The 20,386-nt window shown below is 44.0% G+C and overlaps 1 long non-coding RNA gene across 1 annotated transcript; it reads left to right on the plus strand.

Moving 5' to 3' along the window:
- Nucleotides 1-18,554: 18,554 nt before the first annotated feature.
- LOC142785251 (uncharacterized) lies at nucleotides 18,555-19,729 on the plus strand. The gene is made up of 2 exons (XR_012888891.1): nucleotides 18,555-18,625; nucleotides 19,594-19,729. It is a non-coding gene; the product is annotated as an uncharacterized LOC142785251 (long non-coding RNA).
- The last annotated feature ends 657 nt before the right edge of the window (nucleotides 19,730-20,386 follow it).

Genomic DNA, 20,386 nt, shown 5'->3' on the forward strand with positions numbered 1-20,386 from the left:
CGGGAGAAAGTAGGGCATAAGCATCTGCTGTATAGATACTTGTATTGGGATGTAGAACATCTGATTCGGTGAAGGATGCACCAACTGCTGCAAAAGACAGGCCGGTCAGAGACTGGGACGCATCTGTGTAATATTCAAGGCAGGAGTAATTTGACTGCAGCTCAAGGCAATGCGTGTCGATATGGGCAGTGAAGCATGCTTAGTCACTTCCGTAAATGACGTGTCGCAGTCCACAATGTTACACAGCCGTGATGGAAACGGTTCAGATGGAGCAATTAGGCGATGCTCAAGAAGTGGAACAGACATACCTTCACACAGCTGCCTAATTCGAAATGCAAATGGCTCTCTTAAAGTGGGTTTGTTGTGAAAACGTAGTGCAGAGGAGGTATCTTTGATTATAAGATGGCAAGGGCGGTGTTTGTTAGAATTTACGATTGACAAACTACTGCACCGTAGTCTAACCGTGATCACACAAGACTTCTGTAAAGATTTAACAGGCATTTTCCCTCATTACCTCGTGAGATGTGTGACAACATCTTCAGGATATTCATTGTTTTGAGACATCTAGCCTTGACGGATTTTATGTGGGGGATAAAATTAGGCTTGGAGTCAAGTGTAACACCTAAAAACGTTTGCTTTGCATATAGCGTTAAGCGTTGTGCATGAGATTTATTAGCTGGTTCTCAGACCAAGCCTCTTTTTCAAGTAAAAAAGACTATGAAACCTTTCTGCGCATTAAGTTGAAAGCCATTTTCAGTATCCCATTTCAATATTTTGTTTAGGCTTACCTGCACGTGTCGCTCACTGATTGTTAGGTAAAGGAACTAAAACATGCCTGCACATCGTCGACTTACACAGAGTAGAACATGTCTTTTGGAATTGAGTTTCTCAAAGAAGCCATGTTTACAGTAAAAAGAACGCAGCTACGTTCAGCACCTTGTGGTACCCCAGATTCTTGAATGGATGATCTTGAAAGCGTGTTACCAATCCTGACATGGAATGTATGGTCTGATAAGTAACTCTCGATAACTTTAAGCATGTTTCAGCCAACACTCATTGTAGGCATATCACGAAGAATTTCATACCGCCACGTCGTATTATACGCTTTTTCAATGTCAAGAAAAATTGAGAGGAAGTACTATTATGGACAAATTCATTGCGGCTGTAGGTCTCCACACGCACGAGGTGGTCAGTTGTCGACCTGCTCTCCCTAAAGCCATACTGATACGGGTTTAAAAAGTTGTTAGTTTGAAGATGACACAATAGACAATGGTTCACCATTTCTTCAAACACCTTGCTAAGGCAGCTAGTTGGCGCAATGGGGTGGTAGCTTGTAAGCGAAGAGGGGTCTTTTCCCTGTTTTAGTACTGAAACTACTATCGCTTTTTTCCACTTGTCTAAATGTGTCCATCAGCGCAAATGTTGTTGTAAATTGCAAGCAGTGCCATTTGTGTGTCAGGCTGTAGGTTCCTATTCATATAATATACAATTTTGTCAGGTCCCGAGGCAGAGCACTGACATGAACAGAAGGCAGCCCTAAACTCCGCTATGCAAAACGTTCGACTATAAAGTTTATTCTGATAGCATTTATGATCCAGTGCTTTGAGTTCTTTGTCTTTGTATCTTTGAAATGAATTTGATTAGTTCATAGAGCATTACACGTTCGAAGTGCTCTCCCAGGAAATCTGCCTGATCTTTCAAGGTATTTTCCTTCTCATTCCCAAATTGCAGTGGTTGGACTTGTTGCCCTTTTAACCTCCTCAGGTTTATTCCATACTCTAGATTCTTGAGTGTGCGAGTTTATGCAGGAGAGGAACTACTCCCAGCTTGTCCGTCTGGCCTGGTTCCGTGTGCGCCATTCCTGTGGCTTGATCAGTTTGAGCTGTACCAATGTTTCCTCAGTTGGATATTTTCGTAGGGTACAGCATGCCTTAGTTTGCTTTCTTCGCGCTTATTTGTAGTCGTTGTTTCACCGTGGAAGTCGTCGTCTGCTAGAGTGTCCACTTGATTGTGGTATCACTTTTTCGGCTATGTTTAAAATAAGAGCGGTAAAATATGCAACAGCAGCGTTGATGTTAAAATCATTAATAAAATCTTGTGACAAACTTGTGGATTGTTTGAAGAACTTTCAGTCAACAGAGTCTAGTTTTCATTTGGGGATATGGGGCAAGAAATAATTTGGCTCTGTTAACTGCAGCCTTATGGTAAAGTGGTTGCTCGCAAATAGGTTTTTCACAACATTACATTCAAGACAGGGAAGAAGAACTGCTGAACCAATCGCTAGGTCAATAGATGATATGAATTGTATGATAGATTGTAATATGTTGGTTCTTTTTTGTTGAAAAGGCAGATATCAGAGGTTGTGAGAATGTTCTTTATAAGAAGACCTCTTGCATCAGAGCGCATCTCCCCAGAGTATGTAATGTGCTGTTGAAATCTCCAATTATAATCTAGGGCTCAGGAAGCTGGTTTATCAAGTTGTGCAATTCCGCTTTAGTGAAGGGGTAGTTAGGTGATATATATAAATGGCCAGATGGTAACCAACCTATTGAATAAAATAGCACAGGTTGCAATTTTTTCAAGAGGCGTTTGGAGGAATACATGATGACAAGGCACAGACTAGTTAACAGTTATTGCCACACCCCCTGATTAAGCAAGAGTTTCTTCACGATGTTTCCTATAGATGGCAAAACACCGGAGGAGACTCGTGTGTTTTGAGTTTAAGTGTGTCTCCTGGGCACAGAACACCTTGGGATGGTAGGAGCGTAACAGCTTATTTAGGTCGTATAGGTTACAAATGCGGCCCCTGATATTACAAAACATTATTTGTGTCGACATATTAGCAAAGATAGATGTGTTCTGTGTGTGACAGAATTATACTAGAAGTTGTTGCTCAAGGGTCCTTGGGAGGATCCGTGATTTTCTGCTTTCCTTTTTTATTGCGGGCCGCAGAGTTGCATCGCTGTTTAGGCGCCAAAGGCACTGGAGTAGTGTCCATTGCCTCCTGGGATGCACTGGATGCCCGCGAATGCAGGCTCATCGTTTGAGTTCCAGACCTCGCTCGGTGAGACGAGGCCTTGTGACCCAACGAATCTGCAGTCACCGAGTTCAGCTGTGTTGGCGGAGCAGATTGTACTGCTGCAGTCTTGGGGGCGGATGCCATAGCCGACCACACGTGGAACGTAGTCCGAGCTGGGGCTAGAGGCTGGTGCGATGCTGCCCCCTGACGCGCCAAATATGCATAAGCGGAACCATAGAACGGTGCAATAAGTTTCCTGGCTTGCTTAAAAGATATGTTTTGTCTGACCTTTAACGAAATGATTTTTTTCCTTTTCCAGGATTCTCGTCATTGCGAGTATGCTGAGTGGTTACTGCCGCGATTGACACAGTATGCTGCGGCCTGGCAGCCTTAAGAAACGTAGTCTGTTGAGGCACATCTGGCACAAGTGGACTGACCTTTGCAAGTATAAGAGCTCTGGCCGTATCTCTGGCATTTAAAGAATCTGCGTGGGTTTGGTACGTAGGGCTGAACTCTAAGTTTCGTGTATCCTTTTCACAATAGTTTCTGGCAGTTCACTTGATTCAAAAGAGTATTATGTGCTTGGTTGGCTTTTCTAAGTTGTCCCTTTTGATATTACTTGCAGTAGGTTGACGACATTTTTCTGTTTCCATCCATCAAGTAGCTCAAGTTCAGAGAGGTTCAGGAGATCTTCATTTGAGATGACACCAGAACGGCGCTCATGCACCTATGTGGGGTGACTGTGACAGGAATGTTCCCAAATGATGTGAAGTTGGAGAGCTCTTCATATTGTATCCTGTCTTTGAGCTTAAGAAGTAGATTGCCACTGGCCATCTTAGTCGCCTTGTAACCTGGACCTATTTTATAAGTGAGGCTTTTTGCCACCTAAAATGGTGAAATAGTACTGGCTTTTTTGTTTGGTTGCTCGCTGTGCACAACGTGATATTTCAGGAAACGTTCGGACATGCTGGAAAAAATTGCATGGGTGCTTGGGTGCGCACCCTTTTCGGGCTACAATCAAGGTGGGGGAAGGATATGCTTAACATAGTAGGCGTTTCTGTTTCGACGGAGGTGCCAACCACCCACCACCGAGTCCAACAAGGGTACGCGAGCGGAAATGTTCAATGACAAGCCTGCAAACGTCAGCCGTACACCACCCCTATAACCAGATATGGTGAGCCAAGACTTGTCAGCCACACAGGGTTAGCTCTAGCCACCAGGAAGTTTGGAAGTAAACAGAATAGAGAAGAAGACAGGACTAATAGAGAGTGAGATATAAAGACGAAGATGTAGGGAGAGGGAGATAGGAAAAGGCGACTGCCAATTCACCTGGGTGGGTCTGTCCAGTGGTGCCGTTTTCGTTAAGCTGGGACCAAAGGCGTGTGTTGCCTCTGCCGGGGGGGGGGGGGGGGCCTTAAAAGTCCGATATTCTAGCGTCAGGTCTAACCCAAAAATACCCTTTTCCCCGGATATGACAAAGTCACGCGCGGCTGGGCGTGGGAGGGAGTCGAAACACCCCCTCCCCCATTAGCTCTGGTTTGTGGTCTCGCTACACACCAACCGCCTGCTTGCACAGACGCTCCTGCAGGGATAGAAAGATATATAAATAGATAGATAGATTCATTAATTGATTAATTAATTGATAGTCTGAAAGTGGCTGAAGTTTGCTAAGAAATGCTCCACATTTAATAACCTTTCCTGGGATAGTTCAGGCCCTGCCGTGGTGTTCTAGTGGGTAAGGCACTCAGCTGCTGACTCGCCGTTCGCGGGTTCCCATCCCAGGGCGGCTGCATATGTGATGGTGGCGGAAATGCTTTAGGCCCTTGTGCTCAGATTTGGGTGCACGCTAAAGAACCCCAGGTGGTCGAAATTTTCGGAGCCCTCTACTGCGGTTTCTCTCATAAACATATCGCGGTTTTGGGACATCAAACCTCACATATCAATCATTGGGATAGTTCAATGCAAAAATTTTTGTGTCTGTCGCTGTAATAGTCTGTACATCGCACGATTATGTCGCCCAACAAAAGTTCAGCCACCTTTTCAACGCCCAGCCATCTTTATATGCATGGTGGGTTCATACTCGTACACTTCAGCAATCAAAAATTATTATAGGTACTTTAGAGATCAACAATGTACATTACATGCGTTCCTTTTTTAAACCTATGCGTCATTAGGTTTTCGCTCGCAATGCATGCCTGGAATTTTCAGGGCAAAATGCGGCTCATTGTTGAAGAACCTTCGCAATCACCGTAGAAATTTTCTGTTAAGATTGCGCGAAGAAGTGAACACTCTAGATTATTCCGCAGCTTCCGCGAAAACCAGTGCCAAGGCTGGAAGTTTCTCCAGCGCAGGTATGCATGTGATCGCACTTCGCCGCTTGTCAGTTGATTGACGGCTGATGCTCTGTTGACCGCCATCAGTATCACTGTGTTATGGTAGTCTGACTTAAGGTAATCTGACGAATTCAGCCAAATAAACATCCAGATATGCACATCTAGTCTTCACCCTTTGAACTCGTCATGACCCCGTGACAATATGTAAATGCTAATTAATGTGTCTATTTGTTTCTGAAATGTGACCCGCCACGATGGTTGAATAGTTATGGTACTCGGTTGCTGACCCGCAGGTCGTGGGATTGAATCCCAAATGCGATTGCTGCTTTTTTATACAGGCGAAAGGGCTATAGGCCTATGTGTTCGGATTTGGGTGCACGTCAAAGAATCCCAAGTGGATTAACTTTTTAAAGCCCTTAGCGATGGCATTTTTAAAAATCACATTGCGTTTTGAAACATGAAACCCCACATATCATACCTCTGAAGTGCGCAGATATGTATATCCTAAGAGCGCAGTGCTTAATATGCGCTGGCGATACGCGCTGCGACTAAAAAAGCGGGTGTTTCATACGCTTCACAAAAACGGCACGTTGCTCCCACTTACCATGGCTTTGCTTGTAAAGTCGATAGTGTTTCTCGATATATTTCAACGCATAAAGTTTGGTGTGTCTATCTAGCAGCGTGTCTGTCTTGCTGGTGTTGTCACGCAATTTAGTGTAACGAGAAAGGAAGAAATCTTAATTTGGTTTTACCCTTCGTATAGTTGACAATGTCGATTAAAAAAATAAATACTACTCATAGTCGTACTTATCAAAAATGCAGTGCCTATTGCGTGGTGCTGACAATGCTATGCTATGACTTAGAGAATAAAAATTTCTAACGTTTCACTAAAACTACATGGTGCTGCCACCTATCAGAAGCTGGCGTTGTAAAAAAAGCTTTGTTTTTTTTTTTCAAATATCTGCTAGATGTTGTTCATACCTCATACAGCACCTATCCAGCAATTTTCTCACGCAGAACGCCATATAACCGCTATATTCGGTCTTTCAAGACAGAAGGCTAGTGTATTTCGACTACTTTTGCCAGCTAAGCATGCAGATCTGCCGCCAGTTTGTAGAAACGCATTTTTTTCTTAAAAACAGTGCCAGATGACGTCTATATCTCATGAAAAAAACTACTCGCCAGTTTTCTAGGGCATAACGTCACACAATCAAACACACCCCTTTCACCTCAGGCTCACGCAGACGGCACCCCTGGATGCGGGGTGCCGTCTGTATTAGGGTGATAGCGCCTATAGATGCGGGGTGCCGTCATATTAGGGTGATAGCGCTATAGCACAAGCGCAAAAATTTGTCAGTTCTCAAGGTCATTATCAAATCATCTTTAAGCACGTAAGGCTTTTAGCGTGTCATTTAAGCAACCTTAGCCAAATGCAAGCACTGTTATCGCAACGAATTGATTGATTGATTTGTGGGGTTTAACGTCCCAAAACCACCATATGATTATGAGAGACGCCGTAGTGGAGGGCTCCGGAAATTTCGACTACCTGGGGTTCTTTAACGTGCGCCCAAATCTGAGCACACGGGCCTACAACATTTCCACCTCCATCGGAAATGCAGCCGCCGCAGCCGGGAATTGAACCCGCGACCTGCGGGTCAGCAGCCGAGTACCTTAGCCACTAGACCACCACGGCGGGGCATCGCAACAAATACCTGGAGAATCTATTATGCAGTTCTTACTCCACGCATTCACCGAGAAAATTCATGTTATATATTTTAACAATAGGTCCATGCCACACTGCCGTTGTCGACGTAGGTATTCTGTTTTAACTGCAGCTGGACAATGGCAATTTATTTATTTTTTTTAGAATGATCTCTAATTACAATATGTTTTTTCCCATAAAATAAAACTAATAAATTGTTTTTTTTCTGTAGACAGTGAATGCAACTGCCAGATTAACGAGAAAAGGTATTGTCTAGGATTCAAAAATGATGTTACAAATATTCTGTAAAAAAAATCTGATAATCGGTAAAGCAAAGTGGTTTCGAATATAGACAGAAACACGTGGACTAGCTTTTGGGGTTTATTATGATTACGACTAATTGCTTTAGTTCTGCAATCTTTGTTGTTGTTATTATTTTCTGCGTAACACACCATACAACTCCGCCATCGTCATTTGCTCACCCTGTGCCTCGACCAGTGTGGCCGACCTCTAATTCACTATCACAACAACATTATCAAAGGGCGCTACGTGATGCAGAACAGCGCCGGCAAGCAATAGTGCGGCAAACGCAGGAACAGGCACGACGACAAATGCAAGACGAGCAACGACGACGACAACAGCAACTACGACAACAATGCAAGAGGCAATCATGAGGTCCCCAGTAATTTGAAAAACATGCCCTTTGCAGACGGTAAGTATATGGAGTTTTTTTTTCTTTTTTTGCATTATATATACATCTTTTGCTCACGCTAGAGCTGCAAGTACTATCTAGGCTCGTGATACCGATGTTATTTGTTCTGAAATTGCCACATTTAACTACAGAATTTGCAGTATTTCATCCAAGCCACGATAATCGTAAAACCTTCTTTTTCAATATAGCAATCCTTACAAGTCGTTCTTTATTAAATAATTGATTTCTCTTCTTAGGATACCCTGGCGTTAACAGAGTCCATCTTCGCGTATGTGCTCACAAAAGGAGGGGAGCCGGTGCTGCTAAAGGCTACTACAAGTGCGAGTTTGTTATAAGGTTGCTTTTCTTGCAATTAGAGTGAGTAAATTATTACTGGTCACAGTTGTAAGCTTATAAGCACGTCCAGTGACCTTCCTTAAAGAGATGGCCCCAATGAATGGCCAAGTTCCTCTAGACAATACAATACTGCTCACCAAATAACATAGGATCTCTCAAAATGTTGCAATATTCCTGATATTACCGAAAAATATCGCGCATGTCGAGTAGATTTAGTGGTTTATCTGTGCGCCGGAATGGGTAGACGCTTTCTTCGTCACTTTGTAGATTTTCCGGTTATGCACGCAAACTTGAAGGATGCCGTCTGTCTTTTTAACAAGTTTTGGCGGGTGACACCAACGGACTGCTCGAGAGGTGGATGATGTCATCGTCAATCACTTGCTTTCATTGAGAACGTGTCACCACCTGTACTTTTGCTACACGCATTTAGCGTGCTGTCGTACTGGCCATTCAGTAAGGTTCGTCATAATGCTGAGCTTCACTATTCGCGTCTGCTTGATTTTTGAAGTGGACGCAAAACACTCACTGCACGTGCGTGAAATAACACGTGTCTGCTCCTGCAGCGCTGAGGATAGCTGGCAACTCACGCCAACTGTGATGGCCAATTAGGTGTCAACTTCAGTGGCAGCGGCCATTGGAGCAATAGTAACGCAAGCATCGTCATCAATGGCTTCTAACCACCGTATTCTGGAACGCTGCTTGACTTGATAACTTGATCTTGACTTGCCGCTGACTTCAATGCAGCGCAAACGCGTTTTGAACGCCCTGTTTTTAGGCCGTGCCAAGGCAGCACAAACGCACAGACGCGTTGCGAACGCGCTGCATTGAAGGCGGTTTCATGTCAAGTTCAAGTCATGCAGCGATTGTGAATACGGGGGTGAGTTTGCGATGAATGTTTCTTTTGCCAAGTGTTTGTACTCGCCGCTGAAATTTGTGACCAAAAGCTGAGCCTTCCTGCGTTTCATTTGCATGATACCTCGCGAAATACATATTTGCTGAGCCAAGAGCACCAAGAGGTTATACCCCTATCACACGTGGCAACTTAAGTGTACTTTTAGCGAGTACACTTAGCCGCGAGCGTCATTTGCGCGATCTCACATGAGCAAGCTTAGTGTCACTTGCTGCAAAGTACATTTGCCAGCAAGTGTGTTCTTCAACCTCACTTCGCTGCGACAAGCGTGTGGCCTCGGTACCAAAGGCTTGCACAGAAATACGCTGTTGCCTAAAGTGGCTTTCATATTATCTTTAGGCTATTGTTTAGTTTTAAGAGATTTAGCTATAAACTAAAACAGGCCATAAATCAACAAAAATTATCGTTACTCTCACCCTTAGGCAGTTTGCGGCCACGTCCGCCACAGGGATGCGGCGCACATGCTGTGCAATGGCCGCTCTGTCGCGTTTTTTACTTCCAGGCACACTTGCAAATATGTAGGTGAGTCGTTGTCTAGTCGTTTACGATGGCGTGTGCCACTGGTGCTAATTCATCGAAGATAACGTGGTCCGACGACGAGACATGGGCGCAAAAGTAACAAATTCATATTGTGCTACAAACCTAACAATCCACCGTCATCACTCCCAAAGTACACTTCGCTTTTTCGTGGTGCAGCGAACCACCAAAATGACACTTTGTGAGCGTAAGTACACTCGTTCAAACTGCACTTAGGTTGCCACGTTTGACAGGAGTATCAGTTTAGCAATAGCATAATTTACTACGCTTGTTATCTCAGTCACTCTCGGTAGTTACCAGCATACTGGATGGCGCTAGAAGTGCGATGGTGTCGTCAGCATTTCGAAGTGTTCTGGTCGGGGCAGCAGTATCTTTTTGTCTGGATGTATGGTAGTCGGAAAACGTTACGAGCAGGTCGCGGAGGTTAAAACTAATCAGTCTCATGGATGAAAAGAATTACGAGAATAATGTTTTACGAGCATTCGCGCACCACAATGAATGAAGCAACACACGTTGATTCACGAATTCGGAGCGAACATTCGTTATGTATCGAGGAAGAAGCCACACTACGGCGGAACCCCCAGACACTACTTAAATCATGCCTAATTGTGCATGCCTGCGATTACTGTCAGCTGTAGTCAGCATAGAGCATCGGGACGGTATTTTATAAAGGAGGTATTGCCACGGGCATAAAACGAGATTGGGCTATGGCACTGCGTGCATGCATTATTGTGAGAAAGAAGATTAGACGATGAGCTTGTCTTTTTGGTGACCGGTTCAGCTCGACATCCGGTGCTCCTGTGAAACAACGTTTCTAGATCTAGGTAACTTGCAAAGCTGAGCGATGTTGCGTGGCGCTGCTGCTGCCAGCACAAATGTGGCGCTGCTGCCGCTTCGGGATTCACTCACTGCATGCTTGCTCGCGTCACTCCCGTAACCTCCATCGCCTGTGCATGGTCTGTATCTGTGGAGGCTTCTTTCTGCGTGAACAGTTTTGTGCTTCAGCGCTCCCTGTTCTGCTTTGTATGTGTTGCGTGTTTCCATCATGCCCATATGTTGCGTTCTCGGCTGCAGAGTAGCTACAGGAAATTAGAGACGAGAAACACCACGACATTTCTTTTGTGCCCACGTGTACCTGAGCAGCGAGAGGTATGATACCACGCTATTCCTCGTGCGTATAAGAAACTGCCCCGAAAATCACGTGTGTGTGAGATGCACTTTCATGAGAAGAAAATCCTGAAGACTTTCACGCACGTCATATGGTAAGAAGGTACAAATCGCAAAAGGAATGTGGGACCTCGTCGAAGGATGCGTTTCACGATATTCCCGAATTCGCCCGCTTACCTTTGTCGCGGGGCCCTCAATAAATAAGCGAAAGCTGCCCTATAGGAGAGGGTATTTTCCAGAATATCATCGGCGAAAAAAAATAGACTATCTTTGAGCACTGAGCTAGAAGACAGTGAAATAGGTCCCGAAATGCCGTCAACTAGCGGTGTCATTTCGCTTCAAGACATAGAAAACGTTTGTTCGCATGCTGACGGAAAGTTGTTGAGAATGGCGAGACAAGACGTCTTGTGGAGTTTCTAGGGCTCAAAAAAAAAAGAGCGCCATTTGTGGAGAAGTGCGTTGTAGTCGCAGAAGACATGACAGTCACCATCAGCAGCCGTCACCATCGCTTGGCCAAGTCACCCGGCAAGGCAGATACCATCTTCCGATTGGCCGAACTTCTAGAGGACATAGAAAAGCTGAAAGTGTGTTCATGTTGTCTCAGTGCGTCAGCAGGCAGACTCGTGAGTAATGACTACGAAATGCTAACCGATACCCCAAAGTGCGGTCTCTGCTCGAAGCTTTGGCTGCAGCTGTGTTAACAGGTTTTATTAGAGGAACTCCAGGAGAAGCAGAGGGAAGACATGCTCAAGGAAATGGCCGCAAGCGTAGCTTTTCGACGGTCTAAGTTGCTAAAGAATGTGACTGACATAAAAAAGGCTGACTACTTAACGAGACAAAAGCCACGATATTGCGCCACATAGTTGTAATTTATTTTCAAGCATGAAAAACACAGCCACAAAACAGAATGCAAGCCATTGTAAGTGGGTTTTCGCGTCTAAAAATCTTTTGCGAACGTACACCAACTAGCAACTAACCAACAGACTCGCATGTTATGCTATATATATCAAGCATTGTTTATTGTGGGCAGTTCAGAGAACCATACTTATATTGTATTTGCCTTACACCGCTAAATACTGCGCAGTATTAGGTTTATGCGGCAGCACAACATATCTCGATAATATACTGTTGGCAAAGTTCAGAACAGCCGCCACGGCGTCCTGCTACAACGACTACGCGTTTTCGTCTGCTGGTGGAAGCTTGTTACGCCGCCAGTGCCACCGAACCGGAAGCTATCCCGGTGCCGTGTGACGAGAAGCCTGACGCTAGGAGTTTTGCAACTTACCTAGTCAAGAAACGTTGCTGTGAACAGAGTGCGCGCTTCACATATCAACGTGACAATATCTTTGTGTTTTTTGTCACCAGAAGGGCGAGGTGGCGTTTCTGTGTACACTTTTCGGAAAAATATTGGTTTTAAAAAATTGCGACGATCTTATGAAACAAAGTGCAACTCTCGGCAGCGGCATCCAATACTCACCTAGCCCAAAAAGGTGATGTAACCAGGTCTGCATAGCAGCAAGTAGTGCACATTTACGAAAAGCCTATATATTGTACCGAAGGTCGGATTGCCACACGCAATCTACCATTGCTACCTGAAAAAATTTAGAGGTTAATGGCCAATACTCAAAATGAAGGGTGTTTTTGTTCGAAGAGCTTGCTTGGATATGATCGGCGAACACGTAAGTCCTCCGTACACTTCTCTTACCACTATATATAGGTGTTACAACGTTTTTAAGTATAATTCACGCATACAATAGGATTTATTTACATTTGGATGTACAATATAAATTTTATTATAGCATATACAATATATATTTATACACAAGTAATTCCAAAGCCTTTTTAAAGTACAAGAAGGGTGTCAATTGATGATATTAGGAAGTCATTTAGCTTTAAAGAAAATCATTTTAAAATATAACACGTAGCAGTAACCCACAAGACATGCCACCAGTAATGACAGAAGAAGCCGGGAAAGCCTTGGAGAGAATGCGAACAAGCAAAGCAGCTGGTGAAAATCAGGTGACATCAAATCTGTTTAAAGACGGAGGAGAAATTGAATTAGAAAAAAAAGTGGCCACCCTCTTTACGAAGTGTCTCCTTAAGGTAGAGTACCAGAATCTTGGAAGAATGCTAACATTATTTTAATCTATAACAAAAAAGGGGGACAAAGGCTCAGAGATCCACAGGCCGATCAGCTTTCTTTCCGTCGTATACAGGTTAATTGCAAACGTAATTGCTAACAGAATCGAGGCCATGCTAGAATACAATCAACCAAAAGAACAAGTGTGACTTCAGACAGTCCACACATCAAGCGAACACATTCATGCTATCTAATAGTTTTCAAAAAAATGGATAGAAAAAAGAAAAAAACGTGATTAGGGCATGCAGCACGTAGGCAGGATAACCACTAGTCATTAGCTCTTTTGTTACCACACGAAAATGGCAATCTTTCTTACGTCTCTGGAAAATAGCGTTGTCTAGTTTAAAATCTACGCCCGCGTGCATCGCAGCGTTTAATTTTTTTTGTGCAATGTAACGATTTCGCGGACATATACAAGGTTTGAGTAGCAAAAATATTTTGGTATGAAAAAAATGTGAATAATGTAAAACAGTGTGAAAGGTGTGAAATGGCGAACAGTGCAATAAAGCACTATATATGCAAAACTATTCAACATATGGAAAATTCAGAATATTTGTTTTAAATATAATACCGAGGAGCATTAGAAAAATTATAAATCTAGTTTGAAATTTTTCTATTTACATAGAAAGAAAAAACTAAAACCAAAGTGCGGCATCATTGCTCATGCCAGGTGGTGCAGCATTGCTTATTTTTCGTGAGAAACAAGTAAACTTCTACACTTTTCTTGGAAAATAATTGTTTTTAGAGGGGGAGGGTGCGACAGGAGCCTGCAGCTGTTTCACTACAGATTGATGCGCATGATGTTAATAATTCGTCTGTAAGTCAGATGTGCAATAAACTTTGCTATTTTGTCTAGCGTCACCTCTTTCCATGAACCAACTCACTCTGCATAGGGTGGCGTTCAAATAATATGCATTCAAGCATATTTCTTTGCATTTTTGTAAATCATATAAAAAATGGACAGTTTTGCAAACAGTTTCAAAGCTTTTCGCACTGCTCCGTAGTCAGGGCCAAGATGTGCTCCGGTGGTCTTGTTTTCGTGAGCAGAAGGTCCGCAGTGGGCTCCAGCAAAATGCGCCCCAGCAATGAGGGGACCTCGCATATAACCAGAGTAGTTATAAAATTGTGCAGAAAGCTCAGCAGCTATGCATTTCCCGCGAAGGAAACAACTTGAAGCCGTAAACAAACCAAACCCATGAAGTGCTGCGGATGTCTCAGGCAGACGCGAAACATCGCCACCATAAAAGTTCGAAATGAAGTGCTGTCGTCCTCGGACTCTAAGCTTTCTCTGATTCTCTTCAGATGCGGTTGCGACACAGCCACAAAGCTGGTATTTTTTGCAACACAGGTGCGCACCCATGCGTGCATGACTATGACGTCATAGAAGCGACTAGTGACAAAAGATGCAACCCTATGTCTGATATAACGGTACGAGCGAAATCGAAGCTGCTCGAAACTGAGAAGGCTACCTCCACTGCTTACACATGCGGTGGAGCTTCGGAAATATTTCTTGTATAATAAACTTTGCCTTACTCCTAAACCAGGCCTCTGTAGAATAGCCGACACAAATTTCTTGCAAATATTACTGATAAACACTAACAGAGGGCGAATCTCTAAGCTTGAATAGATATTTGGCTTGCAAAGGTTACTTCAAAACAGAAGTTTGAAGTTACTGTGGCCTAACTACGAGTGGCGTGCACTGTTGTGTCTTTTGCCTGCCTAGTGCATTTTTAATAACACATGCACATTGGTTCGCTCAAATGTCCATCAAAAATTTATGTTTCGCAAAACCTCCGAAATTCAAATTTACCCTGAAAGTTAAGTGGCGGGACTAACTACTAAAATGCGCTGAGGCCATGAAAAAGAAATTTAACATGCCAAAATTGACAATCCGAGGCATCGTTCAGTGGTTATAGATTTGATAAGCCATTGCAACGAAAGAGTTAAGGGTAACCCCAGCTGAATTCCCACTGAAGGCAAGTGGGTGAGGGGGAGACCGAAAGTTAGGTGGGCAGATGACAGAGTTTGCAAGTGTAAAGTGGCAGCAGGAAGCACAGGACCAAGTTGGCTTGCGGGAGATAGGAGACGTTATTGTCGTGCAGAGGGCGTAATCAAGCTGGCGATGATGAACATTGATTATGATATTACTTTTTAGGTTTTTTGGCAATGTCAACTAAAGATTGCTACTAGTCATAAAGAAACTTTGAAGTGCCTCGGGCTCATGGCCAATGGTGTCGCACTTGCGATAGGGTGTCTTCAATTGTGACTGCGACTAGAATCTCCGCGTATCATTTTGGTGGACGCGCAGCTCTACGAAAGTCCTACCTCGATCTTACATGGGTTCCACTACTATGGCTACCGACAGTGTTCCTGCCGTTCAGAGACCTCTGCAATACGTCTTGACTCCGCAACGAGGTCCTGAAATCATGGCCAGCACTGGCAAGGTTGACGTCAATGAGTGGCTATCGATGTGCCAGCGCGTCGCCAACAGAGGAACATGGGATCCAAATTGAATGCTTGCGAACGTGATATTCTACCTAAGAAACACTGCAAAGGCGTGGTTTAGGACGCACGAAGCCAAACACACAACTTGGGACATCTGCTAAGGAAGGCTACGTGATCGTTTTAAAAAACTGATTGGATATCAAGCAGAAACCCAGATGGAGCTCAAGCTCCGTATCCTGGCGTCCTCCCAATCGTACACGTAAAAAATCTGAGATGTACTAGCACTTTGCCGAAAAGCCAATGAGAAGCCGGAAGTAGGTAAGGTCACAAAAATTATGACGGACATCACCAATGATGCCATTAACTTCTTACTATGTAAGAGCAGCACAACAGTAGATTTCCTGATTAAATTGTGCCGCCACTTTGAGCAAAAAAAAAGGTGACCGCATTAGGCAAAGCATTAGTTGGCTACCTAATAATGCTCCAACTTCCTCCTGGGACGAACCTGGACGGCTGCATCAACAATAATACCAAGCTTGATGCAAGCCATTCGTTGTGAACTTGAGGCTATGGCTCCCAGCTGTCGTGGCCCCCTAACGCATGACGACCTAATAGCCTCGCTCATTCAAACTGACGTTCACCAAAAAATTTAATTGCGAATATGAAAAGTCTATCCACCATTAGTCCACTTCCTCCACTACACTCTAAGCCACAAAGGAGCGATAAGGGAGCGAAATGGGAGTGAGTGATGCATTTTGTCCCCGCAACCAACAGTTAGTCCGTAGAAGGATTAACTTCCAGACGAGATTGCCGCGTGCAAACAGAAGGAACTGTTACACCTTGCGGAGCAACGCTCACTCCCGCGGAACTTGCTGGTGTAGAGGTGGCCGCGACGGAATGGTCAGCCTGCGCGTAAACAAATAGTTACCTAAAGAAAATATCGGTTACCGGTTTGAGATAGTGTAAATGGTCGTGAGACCTACGGCAACTACGTCAGGAGCAAAATACTAATTGGCAGATCCCAGGTACAGTGGGTATCAATGATGTGCGAAGCACGACTGGGAAATGTTGATATGTCACTTTAAATTAGCACAACGTTGCGAGGTGGAGGTAAATGATGCCATACACGACTTTCATTTTATAATTATCATGTTTGGATGTGTCGTTTACCTTCGTAACATATTCACGTCACGTGATACCAAATTTAGTATATGTGGAGCTAGCGAAGCCACCACGATTGCGCTATGGGCGTGGTATGTTGTCATGTTCTTACATGACACGCTTGTCATGACTATCATATTTGCATCAGTCATATATTTCGTCATTCATTGACGTCAAGTAGCACCAAACTTTTTATATGTGGAGCTAGCAAAATGGCCGTGAGCGCGTCATGAATGGCCCAATATACTCTGATGTAGCGTTGACGCGCACGCACGCTGGCACAGCAACGCTGTGTTAGCAAAACGCGAGCACTCTTCAGTCTGACGCCAGGCGTGACCAGCGTCCGTCGGCGCGGCCGGATGACAACCGGCGCGAATCGCGACATGCTGCATTTCACACCGTTATGTTACGCAAACAACACTGCATCTCCCTCTTTTCGTGACGGAGGTACGCCGGACGCGCTGAAATGCGCGTGCTTCAAAGAAACGCAGCGCGGCGAGTGGCGGCGAGTACATGGCACGATCGGCGTCTGGCGTGGCAACGCCGGCATGACGCGACGAAATGAACACCAGCGAGAACGCGCACCGCGTCGCGTGAGTGTTTTGGCGCCTTGACTGTGGCATGTTGTCATGTTCTCAAATGACACGCACCTCATGATTATCCTATGCGGATCAGTCACATACCGTCGTCATCAATTGGCGTCACGTAATAGCGAATTTAGCTTATGTGAAACCACCAAAATGGCCACAAGCGGATTATCAGTCTCGCATATAGTCATGTTGTTACATGACACGCATGTCGTGATTATAATGTTTTATTGTGTCATTTACCTTTCTCTTCTGTTCACATCACGTAGTACCGATTTTGGTACATGTGAAGATAGCGAAACGGCAGCAAGCCCATCATGAGCATAGCATGTAGTCATGTTGTTACATGACACGCATCTCATGTTTATTATGATTTTACCAGTATCATACCTTCGTCATTCGTTCACGTCCCGTAGTACCAAATTTGGTATAAGTGAACCTAGTGAAATGGCCGTGAGCGCATCATAAGTGTAGCATGTAGTCACGTTGTTATATGACACGCATCTGATGTGTATCAAGTTTGCATGTGTATGATACCTTCACCATCTATTCACGTACTGTAAGAGCAAATTTGGTATATGTGATGCTAGCGAAAGGGCCGTGAGCGCATCAAGAGCGTGGCATGTAGTCATGTTTTTACATGACACGCATGCCATTAATTTTATGTTAGGGTCTGTCACTTTATGATTTATAGACTGATATGTTGGGCTTGCCTTCCCAAAACCACCATATGATTATGAGAGACGCCGTAGTAGAGGGCTCCGGAAATTCGGACCACCTGGGGTTCTTTAACGTGCACCCATATCTGAGCACATGGACCTACAACATTTCCGCCTCCATCGGAAAGCCTGTCGCTGGTGTTCGCCAAGCCAAGATGCCATACATTACCAGTTTTGCAACATGCCATGTGAATGAAATCACCGCAAGAGCTGGAGGGCTATGAAATTGAAATCATGACATTCATGGAATGCTTTTCATAATTTTTACGTTATGACTCCTCGAGCATGTTCTTCATACAGTCGTGTTATGCCATACCAAGTTTGTTGTCGATACCATTATCGAAACGGCCAGGAGAGCTAGATGTCGTATGCGGCTAGATAGATAGATAGATAGATAGATAGATAGATAGATAGATAGATAGATAGATAGATAGATAGATAGATAGATAGATAGATAGATAGATAGATAGATAGATATATAGATAGATAGATAGATAGATAGATAGATAGATAGATAGATAGATAGATAGATACGCTCAAACTCGCTAAAGTTCGCTAAGGAATGCTTCGCATTTAGTATTGTTTTCATAGCATGAACATAAGCAAAATTGTAAACCCCCCGTTTAAAAAAAAAGGTGCTTGCGCTCAAGCTGTATAAATGCGCTGCGTGGTGTTCTAGTCAAGGTAACCCTCGATAGTGTAGCGGTGTATTGTGGGAGCGTATCGTTATGTGGTTGTGATTGCTCTCTCTTGTGGTGCACTGAATCATCTCTGCGCTTTAGGGAACGTGATCCGATACCGGAATGAAGTGCTACGCTATCGAAATGCTAAAAGCCATCTGGGATATCTCCTGAAAGGTGAGTGAAAACAAGACTGCTATTACTACGCGAGATTTAACTGTGTACTTTTGATATGTAAGTAATACCGTTTGTTCAGCATTTACGTTCTTCGCGAAGAAAACGCGCATGATCAGGGAGCTCACGCTACACTGCGTTGCGAGAGCTGCCCCGTCTGATGTAGAAATACCAATGTGCATGAGCCATCGAAACGTGGTAGCCAATGGCTGTAGCAAAGCCGCGCGATGGTGGTCTAGTTGCTAAGGTACTCGGCTGCTGACCCACAGGTCACGGGATTGAATCCAAACTGCGGCGGCTGCATTTTCGATGGAGGCGGAAATAATGTAGGCCTTGTACCCAGATTTGGGTTCGCGTTGAAGAACCCCAGGCGGTCAGATCTTTCGGAGCCTTCCACTTCGGCATGTCTCATATTCATATCGTGGTTTTGGGACGTTAAACCGCACATATAAATCAATTCATTAGCTGTAGCCAGTACAGCTGTTCATAAACTGTTTTGCTTTCAGTGCAGCACAATAAGCATTGTTCATCAGAGATATACGCACTTAAAAAAAGTTCCTCAAGCTCCGCACAATGTTACTTTTACAAGAAAAACAACTCGTTTAGGAAGGCCAGCTGTGAATACTGCACGCCTAGCTTGGCTTGACTCCGCAAACACAGGCAGTCGCTGACCACGTCGGCGATTTCACTGGTTTGTAGCAATGGTAGGTATGTTTCAGTTTTAAATCTGTAAAATAAAGCGCGAGCTTCGTTGATAAATAAATGGGCCCACACGCATGTTGCAGTGAAAGCTTGATGCGTTCGAGAACCAGCTTCTTGAGCATCATAACACGTTTTGAACTGTTCAATTCAATTATGAGGGCTTCTGTGAAAAATCAGTTTTTGTCTAATTTTCGCGCGATTAGACGTACCTACAAGTGCACGAATAATTCTGTCTGAAATGATGAATGCTTCTGCAAATACGTTTTCAGGAAACCGATTATTGAAAGCGTTGCGACCTCCGAGGAAAGTCAATATCTTGCAGCAACGAACACGCTCTCAGCAGTTGTCGATGGGGTGGTTGCACTTTGTGAAGTCGATTCCAATAAATCAATGTTTGTTTTATTATCGCTCCTAGACTTTATGTTTTGTACTAATAAAAAGGTGATGAATAGATGTGTGCTCTTGGTGGGGCAGAATTGACACGATTCGCTGAATAAACTTGGCTGTTTTTTAAACGTTCTCGTTTTATTTGATAATAAACAGACATTTCGTTGAACAACATTACCAGCTTCGCTGTGTACTCTAAGAAGCGAGCAAGCTTGGCGCAGCGATGGCAACACATAGTAGAACATTTATATTTACATAAGCTCATCAAGCATACAAATGCGCCCGAACTGCGCATGCAGAAATGCCTATTCAACGCAGTTTCTTTTTTAACGAACATGATCACCCAATGGTCGCTGCCAAACACTGAAGGTTTGAGACCAGCAGGAAATATTGTATACTTTGAGGAACATGGATGAAAGGGGAGCGCCCAGACAATGCCTACATATGCTATGGTAATTACCCCCCCCCTCCCTATGAAATCGGGTGTGGTGTAGTGGTTAGCGTACGCGACTGCTGATGCAATAGTCATGAGTTCGAGTCCTGTCTGTCTGTCATGAATTTTTCGTGCTTTCTTATTTTACTTCTTGAGTATTGGTTGTATATGTCGTGAAATGCGTTGATCAACCTCTAATTTCTCAAGAATTCAGCCAGAAATTGTATTAAGTTGTTTGTTTT

The sequence above is a fragment of the Rhipicephalus microplus genome, unplaced genomic scaffold (assembly GCF_043290135.1).
Source record: "Rhipicephalus microplus isolate Deutch F79 unplaced genomic scaffold, USDA_Rmic scaffold_20, whole genome shotgun sequence".
NCBI classification, from domain to species: Eukaryota; Metazoa; Arthropoda; class Arachnida; order Ixodida; family Ixodidae; genus Rhipicephalus; species Rhipicephalus microplus.